The 16,013-nt window shown below is 41.4% G+C and overlaps 1 pseudogene; it reads left to right on the top strand.

The window, feature by feature from the left end:
* Nucleotides 1-16,013, top strand: part of LOC132519591 (probable E3 ubiquitin-protein ligase HERC6) — a 43,634-nt pseudogene that overhangs the window by 10,499 nt on the left and 17,122 nt on the right.

Genomic DNA, 16,013 nt, shown 5'->3' on the forward strand with positions numbered 1-16,013 from the left:
AGAACCTAAGCTGGGTAGGATAGATAATGAACAAACAATAGGGTTGATGGATTGGAGAGCCCAGTGGCCTCAAAGAATGTTGGAGTGGATTCCACTCTAAAGTGTCTTCGTCTCTTCGGGCTGCTATAACAAAATACCATAGATTGAGTGGTTTATAAACAGAAGTTTATTTCTCACAGTTTTGGAGGCTGGGAAGTCTGGGATTAAGATGACAGAACATTTGGGAATTCCCTGGTGGTCCAGTCGTTAGGACTTGACACTTTCACTGCTGTGGCCCGGGGCTCGATCCCTGGTCTGGTCTGGGAACTAAGATTCCGCAAGCTGCACAGTGTGGCCAAAAAAAAAAAAAAAAGATGATGGCAGATTTGATGTCTGGCAAGGGCCTGCTTCCTGGTTTACAGATGGCTGTCTTCTCACTGTATCCTCATGTGGCAGAAGGAACAGGGGTGAAAGAGCTCTCTGGGGTCTGTTATAAAGGGCACTAGTTCCATTCCTGAGGGCTCCACCCTCATGACCCAATCACTTTCCAAAGGCCCTACCTCCTAATACCATCACATTGGGGGTTAGGATTCCAATATATGAATTTGGGGGGAAAACACTCAGTCCATAACGTTCTGCCACTGCCCCCCTCAAATTCATGTCCTTCTTGCATGCATAATACATTCATTTCATCCCAACAGCCCCCAAGTCTTAACTCATTCCAGCATCAAAGAATGTTAGCCTGGGAGTTCCACTCTGAAGTCAGTGAATTAGAAGGATGGTGTATGATGATCAGAGAGGAGAATGTTTCTAATGGAAATTTAGAAGGTGGAACAATTTTTGTCTGTTTGTTTGGCTGTGTTGGGTCTTTGTTGCTGCATGTGGGCTTTCTCTACAGGGTTCTCACTGCGGTGGCTTCTCTTGTTGCAGAGCACGAGCTCTAGAGCGCAGGCTCAGTAGTTGTGTTACACGGGCTTAGTCGCTCTGCGGCATGGGGGATCTTCCTGGACCAGGGTTCGAACCCGTGTCCCCTGCATTGGCAGGCGGATTCTTAACCACTGCACCACCAGGGAAGTCCCTGGAACAATGACTGGTGATTATAAAGTACAGAATATCACCTTTATCTAGGGCAATAGTTTTCAACTAGGAGTGGTTTTGCGCCCCTGGAAACACCTGGCAATGTCTGTGCTCAGCTGAGGTTGTCCTGAGGGAGGAGCATGTATGTCGGGGTGGCTGCTACTGGCATCAGGTGGGTAGAGGCCAGGGCTGCTGCTAAACATCCTGCAATGCACAAGACAGCCGCTCACAACAGAGAATTATCGGACGCAAAATGCCAGGCGGAGCAGTTTAGAAGCCCCGACCCAGGGCCTGGGTGGCTGCAGTGGAGCAAAGGAAGAGAGTGGAGACAAGATAAAGAACTGAGAGATCAAGAGGGGCAATAAACTGGGTTCATGAAGGACGAAGTTGCCAAGAAGGACAGGAAGAATGATGACAGGCGTGGATGTGCTGAGGAAGACAGGCAGCAAGGTGCTAAAGTTTCCAGTGATTGAAGGGTCGTGACTAGGACTTTGGCAGGTGATACAGTCTGTTGTTATGTGCTTCAGAGGAGCCGGGATTTTGAAGAAGAAAGTAGAAGAAATGGTCTGTAAATGCCAGTAGGGAGCGCCTCATCGTCCTAAGGTCCCTGGGATGGTGGAGGGAAAAAAGCTTCCTCATGGTTGAACTCCAGGGAACACCCAGGACTCAGATCAAGACAGTGAAGGGAACTTTGGGAGTCACGGTAATACATCTTTTTCAAAAGGTCTTTAGCTAAGCATTAAACAAAAGTGCTGCAGAATTCCCTGATTTACTATAAGTTAGTGGAAGCAGAGGTATATTACAGAGCAGAGCGCTAATGTCCTTGGAAAAATATATTAAAGACAGGTTTTTCTCTCCAGACAGTGATTTCTGACACCTCTGGTTGAGCCATTTGGTTTCAAATACTATGTAGAACGATGGTTCTCAAAAATGTGGTCCCCAAATCGGCAGCCTCAGCATCACCTGGGAATTTGCTAGATGCAGATTGTTGAGCTCCACGCCTGACCTGTTGAATCGAAAACTGTGGAGATGGGCCCAGCAGTCTAGGCTTTAACAAGATCACTAGGTGATTCTGTTATCAGTTTGAAAACCACGGATATAAAAGCAAAAACCTGTGGATGATTAAAGGGCAGAAAGAAACTAGTGTTTACTGAGTACTTACTATAATCCAAAGGCTTTGTATACCTAATATCTTTTAATCTCATTTTTTAATTGTGGTAAAACCTTCACCGCTATCTACCTCTAAAACTGTTTTCATTACCCCAAGCAGAAACTCTTTTTTCTCCCCAAGCAGAAACTTTGAACCATTAAATAACAACTCCCCATTCCCCACTACCTGTAACCCCAGGTAACCTCTAATACCCTTTCTGTCTATGAATTAGCCTGTTTCATATAAGTGGAATTGTACAATATTTGTCCTTTTGTATCAGGCTTATTTCACTCCGCATAGCGTTTTCACAGTTCATCCATGTTGCAGCATGTGTCAGAACTTCCTTCCTTTTCATGGCCGAGTAATATTCCATTGTATGGATGTACCATATTCATCTGTTGATGCTGTTGCTGGACGTGGGTTGTTCCCATCTTTTTGGCTATTGTGGATAATGCTGCAATGAATATTGACATACAGTATCTGTTTGAGTCCCTGTCTTCAGTTCTTTTGTGTTATCTCATTTTTTAAATAACAAAGCTAAGGCTTGGACCAAGCAAAGTGGCCAAGGCTAGAAAATGGAAGAGCCAGGCCAGTCTGATGCTCTGGCTCCTCCCACAAAACCCCACTGTCTGAGAGGATGGGGGCCCATCTCCCACCTGTGTTTTACTCACTACTTAATGTGTGTGTATTTTCCTGATCATTCTTTTCTTTCTTCCTAGAAGGATACTAGTTCCACCAGCGTTTCCAGGAAAACCCTGCCAGAAATAAGCCGAATTAACCAGTCGCTGACAGAAAAATGGATGGCAGTGGCAAGAGGAAGTGCAGAGCATGAAGTAAGTGACTGAGAGGTGGCTCTGTCTGACGAAGTAGAAACTGGGAATTTCCTGGCGGTCCAGGGGTTAGGCCTCTGCGCTTTCACTGCTGGGGGCCCAGGTTCGATCCCTGTTTGGGGAACTAAGACCCTGCAAGCCGTGTGGCACAGCCCAAAAAAAAAGGAGAAACCACTTTTATTTGGTTCTGAAGCCTTGGTCATTTTATCCTAGACATAAGAGAGAGGATTTGGCTTTGTCATGAAGGCATTTGCATTTTAATCATGATTCTCTTCTACCATCTCTCAGTTTGAAGAAGTCATTTTATTCATTCATTCATCATTTCTTTAACAGAGGTATATTGAGGATGTACAATATGCCAGGCACTTTGATAGGTGAGGAAGATGCAGGAGTGAATCAAAAATGCTTTCTGTGCCACAAAGCCTTCCCCAGGGCAGACTGTTTTTATAGCTTCATAGTTTATTCTCTGGAGCTCCAGAAGTTTCTGTTTTCAGAAGGATGCGTTTTATTTAAATCTAGATGACTTGATCAAATCAACTATGAAGGGTTTTGGTGAGATTTAGCAGTCACATGCACAAAGTATACCCAGAATTTGGAGGACTCTTAAGAGAGCAGTTATTTTCGTTAACAATGGTTCCGCGTCATCAGTTACATACAGTATTCGGTAAGATAAAAGGGACATGCTTATAGTATGTTGTGACTTAACCTTGTCTTATTATGTTTGCAGGGAAATTAGAGTGATATTTTCATCTCCTGCTTGTCTGACTGCAAGTTTTTAAAGAAAAGGTAACACTTACAAGAGACTTAACTTTATTTAAAACACTGGGGGATATTTAAAATGAAATGTTTCGACTCAGTCATTTTAATATGTGCATTTTGTTATCTATGAACAAAAAAGAATCCAACATTGAAAACTCCATAGGTTGTTACAGAATTCTCCCATTTTTGTAAAGTAGTTTCCTATTGGACCACTGCAAGTTGTAATTTCTAATTTACATTGCTCACTGCCTCTGCCCTGCCCTTCTCTGCTGTCTGATTGGCAGGAATGGTGTTTTTTTCAGAATCTTTGCATCTAGGAGCGATCAGTTCATTCTAACATTGCTTTTGTACTTAGAGGCCAGGCCTGTGCTCTGAAGCTCTTATTTTGAGATCAGTAAGGAAAACAGATTCTATTTATTTTATCTTTAACTAGTCTTACTACCACAGAGGAGAATCTAACTTCTCTCCTACTTGGTTTGACACTTGGTCTGATTCAGTAGTTTAAACAATTCCTCTCTTAAATTGCTCAATGTTTGGTCTTCTGTTTCTTCGCCTCCCTCTATGCGCTCCAATACTGTACCTGGGAACTACTGAAGGATAAAGTGAGGCATATTAAAAATTGTAAGTTTGTTTGAGCGAACATCAATTTGAATCACGCAGGACCAATTCAGAATTGCCTAAGAGTGCACCAGCGAGAGGAGCTCAGGGAGAGACATACAGAGAAGGTACAGAAACAAAGAAAGGAAGCTATTTGATTGGCTATAACTTAAAGCCTACTGGGCTTTTTGTGATTGGTCGCCCTTAGCTTTTGATTCATAACTTTGAGGCACTTACAGGCTTAGATTTTGGGTTGCTTCTATAGGCCACCATGGCACTAGAGCCACTGCAGTGTAATGGCCTCCTTGTTTAATGACTTTAGCAGTAACGAGGGAGGGGAGGGGGAATAGTAGCATAAAGGGGCCCTTAAGCTGCCCCCTGTCTTCTCCGGAGGCCGGTGCCCTGCAGGTCTGTCCGCAGCTGGTGTCACTCGTCTCTGTCCTCCTTCGCTAGGTCAGGTCCTGTCCCTCCCTTGTTGACTTGGCCTCAGAAGATAGCTGTACACATCCGCCGCTAGGCGGTACTCACTATTCGCTTAACCCCTGTTGCAGGTACTTCTTGCCTCTAAGTAACCTGCCCTCCCTTTCCCCCCGCCCCCCCCGCCATTGTCCCTTTGGTTCTTAACCCAGCTGCATTCCCAGCCATTCCTCAGGGAGACTGGAGGAACTGTTGGGTCCAACAGCTTCACCTGGGAACCAGAGAAGCCCAGGGAAGATGAGTGTCATGCCTGCCCACCGCAGCTCACGAGGCAGTTATCATTCTAGAGTCCCCAGAGGCATCCCTGTTCATCTCTACACATCCCGGCCAAAGGCAGGAGATGAGAAATCAACTGCTTCCCTCTGCCGGCTTTCTCTCCCATTTGCCATCCTCTTCTTGCCATCCTTCTAGCCTAGAAAGGAGGGGACTCTACCGTGTAATGTATCCTGTTTCTTCCCCACTGTAGCCTCAAGCTAATTCTCATTAACTAGAGGAGAATCTTTTCTACACTAAGAAAATTATCTTTCTAAAGTGTCTCCATGTCCCCTTCCCAGGAGTGATAAACCTGAAGGTTTGATCTTAAGATGCCAAAGGCTGCAAAGGAGAATTTATTTTACAGGGAAATTTACAGTACTCTGTTTTGGTACTTGCATAAATGTTTTAGGCCTAGTGTTACAATTGATTGGTTAATCTAGCAAGCATGAAATATTTAATAGTACATTATAAAGACAAATTGTCCTAGAGAGTGCAAGCTCCTCAAATATTACCAACACAACCCAGGGAAACGCCACACCTAGACAAAGAAAGCCTTGGTAGTATTTCTGAGGAGAATGGCCAGGTCTGAATTTTTTTAAATCAACAGTTTGGATTAAGGCAGGTCTTTCAGTGTGGGAGGGGAGGATTGGGGACTTCATCAGGATTGAGGAAAGATACTACAATCCAGGACGGTTGGAAACAGCAAGGAAAGGATGATTTTTTTTTTTTTTTTTTTGCGGTATGCGGGCCTCTCACTGTTGTGGCCTCTCCCGTTGCGGAGCACAGGCTCCGGACGCGCAGGCTCAGCGGCCATGGCTCACGGGCCCAGCTGTTCCACGGCATGTGGGATCTTCCCGGACCGGGGCACGAACCCGTGTACCCTGCATCGGCAGGCGGACTCTCAACCACTGCGCCACCAGAGAGGCCCAAGGCAAGGATTTTGAGACAAGAGATGCGAAGAATTTTAGGGCGTAAACTGTTGATTGCTTTCCGTGGTAGAGTTAATGGGTCTTTTCAGGAAGTTCCTAAAATGAACAATCAAGCCATTTGCTTGGGCAAGGGTGTCTTGGAATAGTAAAGTCATGCTAATGAAACAGTGGAATCCCAAAGTAATATAAATATAGATGGTAAGATAGGCGGGGTTAGGGAGTTTCAGTTCTCAGTGCGCAGGCTGAGCGTGAGGGTAAATGGTTTCAGCACTCAGACGCAGCATGTAAACTTTTGCTATTCTTGCAGCCCAAACTTGAGATAATAAATTGTTACCTATTCTCTATTAGGAGAACATAGATTTTATAACTATTTTTTGTGCCAAGTAAATTGATTATTTTGAAAGAATTCAAGCTTTAAGAAAAAAGATAATATATGATATGTAGTAAAATAAAATGATACCTAATGTTATATGAAGTTAGGAATATTCCTTTACATCTGTTTATGTGGTTTTTTTTGCATTTCTTGCATCCAAAGAGAATCTGGAGAAACTATTTCCATTGATGTGGACTTAGAAGTGGCGAGAAGTTAACAAAAAAAGAATGGATTTCTTCTTTGGTAATAACCAATATTCACTTGAGAAATAGATCAATAGAATTTCTTTACAGGAACCGATATGATTACAGTTTACTTTTGTTAGGAGTTGAGTGAGATGGAAGTGTGATAGGGGAGGGGCTAGTGTTTATTATGAGGTTACTATATGCCAGACACTGTATTAGGCGCTGTGCATGCTTAAATGTACAGTAGATACAGTGTTTTTATTTTCAATATGAGAAAAACAGTGCTTGAGAGGCATAACTTATGAAAAGAGTACTAGTTTGGGATTCATATGTTTTGGGACCTACAGATTAAGAATAGACAGATTAACAGAAAAGAGAAGTTCTACTTGTGAAGAGCAGCTAGGGATGAGGGTTTATATACCAACTTTAGGGAAGGGGGAGAAATAAATGAAACAATTTCCATTGGGAGACAGATGGGCATTTAGGGGGACACATGGAAGATAGGATAGCTTGTGATAACGTTTGTTTCTGCAATTTCTCATCCAAGTGCAAGCGCAGGGTCTTTTTCCTGGCAGTGAAGCTCGCTCGCCTGCCCTCCCAGGAGAGGATTTATAGCTGCTTCACTCTTCGAAGCCTCTGCCTTTAGTTAGATGAGAAAAGCTCTGAAGGCTTCTTTCCACAACAGCTGTATCTCTGATGTCTTCAGTTGAAAATCATCTTTATACCGTTTGGGGTCCCTACATTTGGAAGGGAAAGGGAGAGAGTGTTCCTTAATATGCAGTAGAAACTATTTTTATTTATTTACTTTTAAAAATATTTATTTATTTATGTATATTTTATTTGGCTGCGTCGGGTCTTAGTTGCGGCATGTGGGATCCAGTTCCCCGAACAGGGATCAAACCTGGGCCCCCTGCATTGGGAGTGCTTAGTCTTACCCATGGGGCCACCAGGGAAGTCCCTATTTTTATTTTCAAGATGAAAAAGTAAGAATAGTAAATGTGATCAGGTATATTTTTAAAATAAATATTTAGGTTATGTGGGAGATCACTTGGGGTGCTATTCCCAGTGTGAGTTCTAAGAAACATTAGTTTCACAGAATGCTCTATGAAGAGGGGTTCTTAGTGAAGCAGCTTTAGGAACACCGCATACTATTACGGAGTCGTGATGCACATAAGTAAATCAAAGACTCTATGATGTCATATACTGAAAGAAATCTAGCTTTTTTGACCCTATTTTTCTCAAAGTTATTTGACTTTGTGACACTATTTTCCCATGTACACCTACTAGCATTCCGCAGAAGTCATGTTCTTCTGGATATATGAAGAAACAAATTGTAAGAACATCAGTGTAATACCAGTATACAGTACTTCACAGTTTATCGTCGCATGTATCATCTAACAATCCTTAGGACATGTGGAGGCAGATACTCACAGTTAAGAGTATCTAAGATCTGTTAGAGAGAATACATAGCTGTTGGTTCAGAAACCACCCCCTGTGCTCAGAGGACAAGGAAGGACTGAAGAAAGAGGCATCCCCTCCAGATTGGAAGGTAGCAGGTTTAATAAGCAAGGGAACTTACAAGGCTTGTCTTGGGTGGCCGCAAGATGAGTAGATCTGCACCCGCCCGCCCGAATCCTGAAGTTCATATAGAGGCATTAACTGCTGGGTTCAGTCACATATACTGTCCACATAGTCTCAGCAACACCTTACTCTCTCAAGGCTGCATCCTTGGAACAGCTCCCACTATGGGAACAGTGGGCAGAGCAGGCATTCCAAACAGACAGGAGTGGGTGAGGACCATGTGATAGCCCAGGTCCAGCTTGAGGGTCAACATCCTCTTGATTACCTCCTCCAAACATAAGCTTCTCCAGACAACTTCCAAATCTCAATGGCCGATTCACACAGTGAAGATTTTTTTTTTTTCTCACACCAAAGTCCAAAGAGGGTTGCGATAGGAGGCACCTGTAGGGAAGGAAAAAAATTACTTTTCCTCTCCTTACCTTAGTTTCATTGGCTGGGGCCTCACAGCTTACACTGAGAAAAGACAGAAGAACAAGAGAAAAACAGGTTTATTAACATGTGCATCCCACTTATACATGGAAATACTCAGTGATGAGTAACTTTAAGGACTGGTTAGAACTTGGGCTTCTAAAGCATCTTAGTGAAGAACAGTAATTTTGTAGAGAAGCGAGAAGACAAAAGATACGGACTTTGAGCTTCTGGGTTGGCAAATGGTGGGAAGGAAAATACATGAAGAAAGCAATGGTAGCTAAGGGCTAGTTAGTGAGGTTTGTGGTGTAGAGTCTTCCTCAGCGCCAGCTCATCTCTGCTAGTCAGGTTGTTATCCCCTTCCTGGTACGGGAAGCTGGGGACAGGAGGGCACCTTCACAAGGGGAATTTATGTTCTGTTTTCAGGTAGATGGGAGAGGCCAGAGAGCTCATTCTACGTCTGCTTTTTCTCACTTGCCTTCAGCTTAAAATAACCCTCGTGTTGGAGTGGCATATCTGGGGGTGGCAAATTCTACTACCCTTCCCCCCCTCTGCCCAGCTTCATTCCGGGGTGACTCCGGCTCCTTCCTGTCATTCTAGGCCCCAGGGCCACGAAATTCTCCAGCAGGTCTTTTGTGTTGGTTGGCAGATGGGGAAAGAGGGTATGAAAGGTCACATGGGGGGCTTTAGGGGCCAAGCCTGGAAGTGTCACACATCGCCTTCCCTCACATTCTGTTAGCTAGAACCCGGTCGCATGGGCCCACCTAACTGCAGGGGAGGCTGGGCAATGACATCTGCCTGTGAGCCCCGGAGGAAGATGACATAGGATAGGCGAGGTGAACGTATGGCATTTTCTCTGCCACGGTAGAATTTTAGGTCAGATAGATCTAGATAAGGATCCCTTCTGATTGAGCAACCGTTCGTTATGATTCATTCAGTATGTCCCGGCGTGTGATTTCACTTTATTTCTTTCATTCACCCCAATATAAAATAGGGTGGATGGTTCTCACATACTACTTCAGGGGCATTTGGGAAACAAGGAGTGATGGAGTTTGAATAGTAGGTTTCGGGAAAACTAAATGGTTATTCCATTTGGAACACAGTGGACATGACACCTCTGGTCCCATAGCTTCTTTCTTGTAATACTCTGTGTCTAATATATCCTGGGCCTCTCCCTGATCCTGTTTCAACCACAGATAACAACACGTCTCAGGGATCCTCTGCTCAACGCTCTTCCATATCGTTCTCCACACCAAGAAGCTTTATCGGTCTTCCTTCTGCTCCCAGAGTGTCCTGTCACGCATGACCCTAAGCACTGGATGACTCTGGTGGTCCTGTTCGCAGAGGCTGTTCATAACATGACTGGCCAATCTTCACAAGTCCTGAGTAAGTGTGATTACCTTTATGTCACTTTATGTGTATTCTCAATAGAGAGTCACTGTCTGAAGTAGAAGTTGTAGCAAAGTTTAGATAGACTGCAAAATACTACACAAATGTTTGAATATGTGGTATGTGCATTATGGAAAAGATTAACCTAAAGCTATCGTCAAATCCGAGTTTGTGTGCCTGACGCACAGTGAGGCCAAACAAACCGAAGCGCTGGAGTTTGGGGCAGAGGAAGGTTTATTTCAAGTGCCAAACAAGGAGAACGGGCAGTTTATGCTCAGAAGACCTGAACTCCCTGATGGGTCTCAGGGAAGAGTTTCTAAAGGCAAATTTTCAGGGAGGGCTGCAGAGGGTGTGACTTTCTTCTGACTGGTTGGTGGTGAGGTAACAGGATGGTGCTCTGGGAATCTCAGTCATCAGCTTTCTGGTTGTAACCAGTCTGGGGTTCCAGTGCTTACGGTCAGCCTGAAGTTACCATCTTCCACCTGGGTTGGGGTCTTAGTTCCTGTAGAAGCACTCAGGGATATGTGTCAGACTGTCTTGTATATCCCTTGAGGAGGAACCAGGACCCTGCCCCATCTCTGCACTATTGCTTCCGGACTGGCTTTCCTTCCTTTCTGCATTCCCTCACTTCCTAATTAGTAACAGTGTGAATCTGCCCTTTGGAACCCAGGGAAGGTCTCGGAGGTTGAAGCCTTTTTCCTATAATCAAGAAACAGGAGGCACGGGAAAGCCTTTTGTACCTGGGAGTGCCCCACAGGGTCCCGCTCGGTTTCAAAGCTATTATAATCATTACTCTACCATCACAAAGCATGTGTAATTCTTAGACTTGGTCATGACCTTGACATCAGAATTTAATAACCATAGAGTATCCAGTCAAGATAAATCCATACTTTAAAACTTTATGTTGTTTTAAAACTTTAGACATTTTGACCAGAGGTGAGGAAAAAAATGTTTAACTTTGTGTTCTTGTTTTTTATTTTATTCAATGCCATGGGATATCCTTTTACAACTTTGAGCTAATGTTCAAGGTCCAAAGCTTAAAAGGTGTGAAGGTGAAATGTATGGTGAATCATAAGCTACCTAGTTCCCCTCCCAGAAAGCAGTTACAGAGTAGAGTTTCTTGTGTAGCCTTTGAAAGATATTCTCTCTATATAAAAACATATAGAAATAATAATTCTTTTTAAAAATGGTAGCATACATTCTTTGGCAACTTGCTTTTTTCACTAAACCGTATATCTTGGAGATCATCATGTTACAGGACCTATACGACTGCCTCATTCCATTTAATGGTTGAGTAGTATTCTATTGGGAGGATATACATAAATTTTTGCTATTATAACAGTTCTAACATGCATTTCTTTGTACATACATAAATTTACACGGGCAGGGAAATGTCTGGAAAGCAGAATTACTGGGTCAAATTGTATGTGCGTTTTAAATCTTGAGAGATTTTGCCAAATGACCCTCCACAGAAGTCAGGGCCACCATGTTGTCCAACTTTAAGTGGTTACCATTCACATTGTCACCCTTGGAATTGGGCAACATAGCTCTGATAGAAGATGTACCAGTTTACACTTAATCAATAAATATGAGAGCATCAGCCCACACACTTCACAGTGTGAACCAAACTTTGGTCTATACTATTCTGAAAAGAAGAATCTCTCTCTTTTTTTTTTTGGGCAGGCCACGCTCCTTGTGGGATCTTAGTTCCCTGACCAGGGATCAAACCTGGGCCCCCTGCAGTGGAAGCGTGGAGTCCTAATCACTGGACAGCCAGGGAATTCCCAAGAATCTCTCTCTCTCTTTTTTTTTTTTTTTAATTTATTTTCTTTTGCTGCATTTTGTCTTCATTGCTGCCCGTGGGCTTTCTCTAGTTGCGGCAAGCAGGGGCTACTCTTTGTTGCGGTGCACAGGCTTCTCATTGCAGTGGCTTTTCTTGTTGTGGAGCACGGGCCCTAGGCGTGTGGGCTTCAGTAGCTGTGGCACGCAGGCTCAGTAGTTGTGGCTCATGGGCTCTAGAGCACAGGCTCAGTAGTTGTGGCACACGGGCTTAGTTGCTCCGCAGCATATGGGATCTTCCCAGACCAGGGATCAAACCTGTGTCCCTTGCATTGGCAGGTGGATTCTTAACCACTACGCCACCAGGGAAGTCCCCAAGAATCTCTTAATTTGAATTTTCTCATTATGAATGCAGTTGTGCTGGTTTTCCTATATTCAGTTCCATTTGTACATCATATTCTAGAAACTATCAGTTCTCCCCCTTACCTAGTTTTCCATTTGTTGTTAGTATCTTTCTTTTTTATTTAGAAGCTTTTAAACTACTAAGACAATTCTTTTTTTTTTGGCCACATCTTCCCATATCACTTATTTATTTTATTTTTTTAATTAATTTTTATTGGAGTATAGTTGCTTTACAATGTTGTGTTAGTTTCTGCTATACAGAAAAATGAATCAGCTATACATATACGACAATTCTTTATCCATAGTATGAGTTGCAATTTTTTTCTTTAGGTTACTAAAATTTTTTTATTTTGTTGTATTTTTGCAATGCATAATTATTTTTAAACATTTTTATGCAGCCTACTATATTAACCTTTTCTCTTATGGTTTCTGAATTTGGGTCATACCTCAAAAAGTTTACCTCATGATGAAATTTAAAGATTTCCCATGCTCCTATTAGAATTTTTATTGTTTCATTTTTTAAGTTGATTTTTATTGGAGTATAGCTGATTTATAATGTTGTGTTAGTTTCTGCTGTACAGCAAAGTGAATCAGTCATATATATATACATATATCCACTCTTTTTTAGATTCTTTTCCAATACAGGTCATTCAGAGTACTGAGTACAGTTCCCTGTGCTATCCAGTAGGTCCTTATTGGTTATCTATTTTATATATAGTAGTGTGTATAAGTCAATCCCAATCTCCCAATTTATCCCTCCCCCACATTGTTTCATTTTTATGTTTAAATCTTTGAACTATATGGAATTTATCTTGATTAAAATTCATTTTTTTCAGATCAGTTTCCAGTTGTCACACATTTATTAAATGATCTGTTTCATTCCCCACTCATATGCAATGCCACCTTCATCATATACTAAAGTCTCATGTGTATTTGGGTCCATTTGTGAAGTCTCTGCTAAATTAATCTGCCGTTCATGCATCTGGGTCATACTATTTTAGTTACATTAGTTTGAAAATATATTTTAACACTTGATATATTTGTTTTTGAGAATTGTCTTTTAAAGGTACAAAAATTCAGTTTGTAACCTCAGTGATATTAAAATATTGTTGCTGAGCTAATTTAAAAATATATCCATCTATGCAAGGTGCTCATGCAGTCTGAAAACATAGATAATATTATTTTATTTTTTACAGATTAAAAATGTCCTTGATGACATTATATGTCTTGAGTGTATGTGTGTGTGTGTATGTGTGTGTGTTTGTATTTGTTTATTCACCTATGTATGTTTTCAGACTTTATAGATACACTATGGAAGTTTCAGTTTGAAAATCATGAAGTCAATCAAGTAATCAAGCATAAATATGAACTATCAACAGATTTTTTTCAGAAACCTGGATTTGAGCTTTTAATTCCAAAGATACTTAATCAGGGAAAAAAAATTTTTCTCCAGATCTGTGAGTAATAAATGTTGTCCAGGATGTTATCCTTCTCAAAGATATTTTATGGGTTATGCTATCAGAAATGGAAAATATGATCTATTTTTTACATTAAAGAACTTAGAAGCTGAGGGAGTTTTTTGGCGGGGTGCATATTTATCATGGCTGATTTTACACCCCTCAGAGCAGTGTTGGGCATCTTTGCAAGCATCCTCTCTCAACACACTGGTCCAGATGCTTAAAACTGCCATCGCCTCTCACCTGTTTTGTTGGACTGAAACCATTCAGTCACCACAATGTTAAAGCTCTTCTAGAAGTGATGAAAGAAGTGTTTAAGGTAAGGGTTCATTTAAAGGAATGTATATGCCATTTAACTAAATCAAGATCCCTTAGTTGTTAGTCATTTGGAGGCTTGTTTTGTTTTATTTTGCACATCAAGAACGAAAATATTTTATTTAGCCCTTAATAATTCAGAATTTTGCTTGTTTTGCTAACTGGATAAACTCTGGTGGAATATGTTACATATTATATATAATATATTAGAGGCACAAATTACTCAGGAGAATGATTCAGCATTTTCATAATAGAACATAATCCAGAAGTAACCTAAAGCTACTAATAAACCTAATGGTTATTGGAGGCTAGGGAGGAGCCAGAGCATTTTAAATAAAATAATTAAATTGATATTGTTCAGTTAAAAAACAATTAGCTAAAGTAAGATGCTTTTATAAATATAAATTGCTCAATTGGCAATCAAAGCAAATTTCACCACAAAATATCAATCTCAATAGGAGAAAATATTATGTACAAAAGTTAGTGCTGGGACTTCCCTGGTGATGCAGTGGTTTAGAATCTGCCTGCCAATGCAGGGGACACGGGTTTGATCCCTGATCCAGGAAGATCCCACATGCCATGGAGCAACTAAGCCCATGCGCCAAAACTATTGAGCCTGGGCTCTAGAGCCCGCGAGCCACAACTACTGAGCCCACGTGCCACAACTACTGAAGCCCACGTGCCTAGAGCCTGTGCTCCACAAGAGACACCACCTCAATGAGAAGCCCATGCACCACAACGAAGAGTAGCCCCTGCTCACTGCAACTAGAGAAAAGCCCGTGCGCAGCAACGAAGACCCAACACAGCCCCAAATAAATAAATACATTTATTAAAAAAAAAAGTTAGTGCTTTTCAGAAGTAATAATGCACTGATATTTCTAAAGTAGTGTATTTATTCCCATCTTTACTGAGATATAACTGATATAGAACATTGTGTAAGTTTAAGGTGTACAACGTGTTGATTTGATACACTTACGTATTATAAAATGCTTAGACATTACAAAATGATTACCACCATAGCTTTAGCTAATACCTCCATCACCTCATATAGTTACCATTTTTTACTGTGGTGAGAACACTTAAGATCTACTCTCTTAGCAACTTTCAACTATATAGTACAGTATTGTTAACTACAATATAATCACCATGCTGTACATTAGATCCGCAGAACTTATTCATCTTATAACTGGAAGTTTGTACCCTTTGACCAACATTTCTCCATTTTCCCCACCCCCCCAACTCTGGAAACTACCAATCTACTCTGTTTCTCTGAGTTTAGCTTTTTTAGATTCCATGTATAAGTGATAACCTACTGTATTTGTCTTTCTCTGTTTGACTTATTTCACTTAGCATAATGTCCTCACGTTCTGTCCATGTTGTTGCAAATGGCAGGATTTCCTTGTTTCTCATGGCTGAATAATATTCCAGTGTGTGTGTATACACCATATCTTCTTTGTCCATTCATCTGTCCATGGACACTTAGGTTGTTTCCCTGTCTTGGCTATTCTAAATAATGCTGCAATGAACATGGGCTGTAGATATCTCTTTGAGATTGTGATTTCATTTCCTTTGGATATATACTCAAAAGTGGGATTGCTGAATCATATGGTAGTTCTAGTTTTAATTTTTTAAGGAAGCTCCATACTGTTTCCCATAGTGGCTGCACCAATTTACATTCCCACTAACAGTGCACAAAGGTTCCCTTTTCTCCACATCCTCACCAGCACTTATCTTTTGTCTTTTTAATGATAGCCATTCTAACAGGTATGAGGTGATACCATATTGTGGATTTGATTTGCACTTCCCTGATGATTCGTGATGTTGAGCACCTTTTCATGTACTTGTTAGCCATCTGTATGTCTTCTTTGAAAAAGTATCTGTTCAGTTCCTCTGCCCATTTTTTAATTGGATTGTTTGATTTTTTTTCCTGTTATATGACTTCTGTATATATTTTGGATATCAATCCTTTATCAAATACATGGTTTGCAAATTGTTTTTCCCGTTCCATAGGTTGCCTTTTCATTTTGTTGATTGTTTCTTTTGCTGTGCAGAAACTTTTCAGTTTGATGTA

This window comes from Lagenorhynchus albirostris, chromosome 4 (genome assembly GCF_949774975.1).
Source record: "Lagenorhynchus albirostris chromosome 4, mLagAlb1.1, whole genome shotgun sequence".
Taxonomy (NCBI): Eukaryota; Metazoa; Chordata; class Mammalia; order Artiodactyla; family Delphinidae; genus Lagenorhynchus; species Lagenorhynchus albirostris.